Raw genomic sequence first — 3,823 nt, forward strand, 5'->3', positions numbered from 1 at the left:
ACCTCAGCGTGAAGGGACATATCACTGACCTTCATAACCACTCCACAACCATGAATATTTGACAAATTTTTACTGTGACTATTTATTAAGCATGGATAAAGGAGACAGCCCTAAAGGAACTTATTAAGCCAGCCCTTTGGGATTCAGTACCAACAGGCAAATTGCTTGTTTTCTTCTTTCTGTTTTTCTTTCTCTCTCTCTCTCTTTTTTTTTTTTTTTTTTTAGAAAAAAAAAGACAAAAACTGATTTTCTTGGGGAAAAAAAAAAAAAGAACTGTTGTTTCTATAATGGCTTTGCCCATTTAAAAAATGTGGCTCTTAAGGGTTCATGAAATGACTGAATATGAGGATACATGTCCTGTAGAAAGCAAACGCGCCTCATATACTGCCAAAAATAGTGTTAGTTTCATTAATGTGAATTTTCCAGCATTCAGTAGTTGTAATGTTAGAAACAATTGCTGGTCAAGTTCAACTTGTTGCTATTGTTTTTAATTTGCACAGGAGTAGTATCAGAAATTAGTGTCACTGCTTGTATCTAGCTGAATTTTAAACAACAGAACATTAGTTTTTTATGTTGGTGCCACCAACTGTAAATGACATAAGTTAGTTACTACAAAACACAGTAATTAGACTGTTGCAACCATCTAAAACCTTAGGCTTCCAGTCTGTGCTGTTAGTGTTAAGATGTAAAGTGCAATCCTAAGCTAACATTATCTGTGCAAGCACCATAGAAACATTTGCATATCTGCATAGATCTTACAACTGTACTCTTTACCTCCTTGTGATAAAGCTTTGTCTACCTGCAAACACAGTCAAAGGCTACAGCTGCAAACCAAAGCCAACTCTAACCATGGCCAAGAGCTCAAGGACAGAAGCAGCCACATGCTTTGGTCAGCCTTCTGTAACTTCAATTAGTACAAAGGAACCTTTTCCATGAACTACCTGCTGTTTTCTGATGACCTCTGGGATCTTTTCATTTAGCCCTAAACAAAGAAACAAATATGAGAAAAACCACAACTAAAAAAGTTAATTCAGTCACAGAGTAATCTTCTGAGGCCAAAAGTCCATCTAAATGCAATGAAGATTTGCTTTCATTAAAGACAGAGGTGAGGACAAAATCCGCAGTGGAAGTTATGATATGCTAGAAAGCAACACATGTGGATCACTGACCAAAACGATTATGTACTCAATGCAAATGCAGATTGCATATTGTTATATATATAGTACATTGTGTTTTTGTTTTCCCCCATCTGGTCAGTTCTTTTCGGTGGTGAGTACATGTTGTTAGAAGATGTCTTGTATGGTCTTAATCTTTGTTGTGTACTATTTTTTTATAGTCTTAAGTTATAATGAAAAAACAAAAAGTAGGAACCAAACATAAAAGGTCTAGTAAAGCCAAAAATTAATTTCATATTGATTTTAAAGTGATCTAGCTGAGTTTTTACACTGAAAGCAAAGATTATAGCAATTGTAGTCCATGGTATTTATTTTCAGTCAAACCAAAGTTACATATAATTCTGCCTCTGCTTATACGGGATATTAACACTAACAATACACTCCCTTCAAAGACTTGCGCAGGCCAAATTGTTGGAATGCTGGTTCTCTTGAAAACTCCAAACCCCAAAACTATGATAATGCATTATGGTGTAGTTGAAGATAGCATAGTCAGATGTTTGCTTAAAACCTAGAACTATACGTGTTGCTTTTCATGTGCTGTGCCAAGTCTTGATGATACTTTTTCCCCCAACCAAGGGACCTCATAACCTGATTATGGTTATTGCTTTACAAACAGTTTTGACAGAAGGTGGCTGCTAGAGCTTAACATATGTACTAGTTCCATGTGATGGAACCGGTTCTTGCAAACTAAGCTCATTGTTTATTCTTTGCTGAAGTCAGCAAATAGAGTTAGAGATACCCAGTCATCTATCACACCAAATAAAAGGACATAACGGCTTTCAAAAGGGTTTTCCCACTTACCCAAAAGGCTTTCTGAAAGCTTCTACCTCTGCAAAAAAAAAAAGAAAAAAGAAAGAAAAAAAGAAAAAAAAAAGAAAGAAAAAAAGGAAAAAAAAGGGAAAAAAAGAAAAAAAAAAAACAAAAAAATTAGAACAATTATGGCAGATTGCATGAAACGTGAGAACGTCACAGTAACTGCTACTTTTCATTATGTTTGTCTTTGGGTCAGGATCAATGAACCGGAAGTTTGCGATAGAGTATGAAAAGAAAGATGGGTATTGTGAAGGAAGGTTTTCAGTCATCTAGGACCCTACTGTAAGGATTATCTGAAAGGGAAAATGGGTCTTTCAGGTGCTTGTTCAAAGGCTTTGATGGACTGGAAGTAACTGCGAGAGTTGTACCATCAGGAGGGTGGCCTAAGACTACAATGCTAAAGTATGCATACCTCAGTTACAAAACTTTTGAAAGGAAGTCTCAGCCACAGAATGCATATACCTGTAGAGTTTTGCATGGGTTTTATATGAATACAATTTTAAAAAATAGCTGCTTGCACATTATACCAGAAAAACCTCCAAAACTGCAATTGCTTTGAAAATAGATTTTAGGTTTTTTGGAGTTTTCTGAAATGCTTGGTCTGTATTTTGATAATTGTGCATATTATGTAAAAATGTTGGTGGACCCATAAATGACCAGACTTTTTCTAAGAAAAATGTTGCTTTAATGCATTTCATGAATTTTTACTCTTATATCATTGCTTGCTAGTAATAGCAAATCTGCTTTTCTGCATCTGCTTTGCGTAGCTATTGTAAGGCTTTGAACTAATGTATGTATTTATTGCTTGAACTTCTGTGCATACCTTATAAAGCATAATGTCTGACAATTTAAATGGCTCATGTATTCTTGCTTCTATCATAAGCTGATTATGGGGACTATGATCTTTTGTATACAGCAAATTTTAACTGTAGCACAAACATCTGTTTATGTATTGGTGGAATATACCTGTTTTATTTATCTTTTTTGAGGTAAACTAATTTTTGATACTTTTCATTACTGTGTACTATGTTCATACTTTGAATTCTCTGACGTTAGAAGTCATGGTTGAGAATTGTAACAGCTGTTATTCGTTCTGTATTCATGGCTTTCACTGCTGAATAAAATAAAGGACCAAACCTAGGATTTGAAAGAAAACTGTCTACCTCTAACACCAGGGAGTTATCAGATTTTATTTTACATAGTTTTAGTCTACAAAGACACAATTGCTTAAACCTAGTGGGCTTAAGGCTTATATTCTGTGTGGTTGGATTCATGGCACAGTTGTACTGTTTGAAAATCAATTAAAATTTTATGTGAATGTTACAAGTATCTGGTAGAATTACCACTAACTGGGTTTTCTTTAGATAACTCAGATATGGAGAAAATGTCATCAGCATTCTGGGTGTACAGCTGCTTAACTTCATAAGAATGCATTTCTTTGTGATTAGGGAATCGAAGAATAGTCAGCTAGGAATAGAGCTACAGAAGTACACTTAAAATAAACCATCCTGGACTTTAATGTCCCTGGGCAGATTCAGTCACAAAATCCAATAGACCGTTTTGCAAAGTTTCCAAATTGGGCGTTTACATTTTTGAGAATTTGTGAGACTTCTTCTTACATATGCCAATATTAACACAATTTGAACAATAGCATTATCAATTCCATTATGCTGTTGAAAGGAACATAGCTTACCCTTGTTTCACTAGTTCAGGTTGCAATGAAAGGGTTTTTTTTTTTTTTTTTCTTTTTGTCCACTTGGCAAATCTTACTTAGCAAAAAAGGATGTACATTTTACTATAGAATTAATGTATGAACAGTGTGTCACTACTGTTGG

The 3,823-nt window shown here is 34.8% G+C and overlaps 1 protein-coding gene across 3 annotated transcripts in view; it reads left to right on the forward strand.

The window, feature by feature from the left end:
- Foxp2 (forkhead box P2) overlaps positions 1-3,314 on the forward strand; it is a 554,181-nt gene extending 550,867 nt beyond the window's left edge. For all 3 annotated transcript variants that reach the window (XM_071612711.1, XM_027926404.2, XM_027926406.2), the window contains one exon: positions 1-3,314. This exon is cut by the window's left edge and continues 160 nt beyond it. The gene's annotated coding sequence lies outside the window, so the exon portion shown is untranslated.
- Positions 3,315-3,823: the final 509 nt, after the last annotated feature.

Source organism: Marmota flaviventris, chromosome 1 (genome assembly GCF_047511675.1).
Source record: "Marmota flaviventris isolate mMarFla1 chromosome 1, mMarFla1.hap1, whole genome shotgun sequence".
Taxonomy (NCBI): Eukaryota; Metazoa; Chordata; class Mammalia; order Rodentia; family Sciuridae; genus Marmota; species Marmota flaviventris.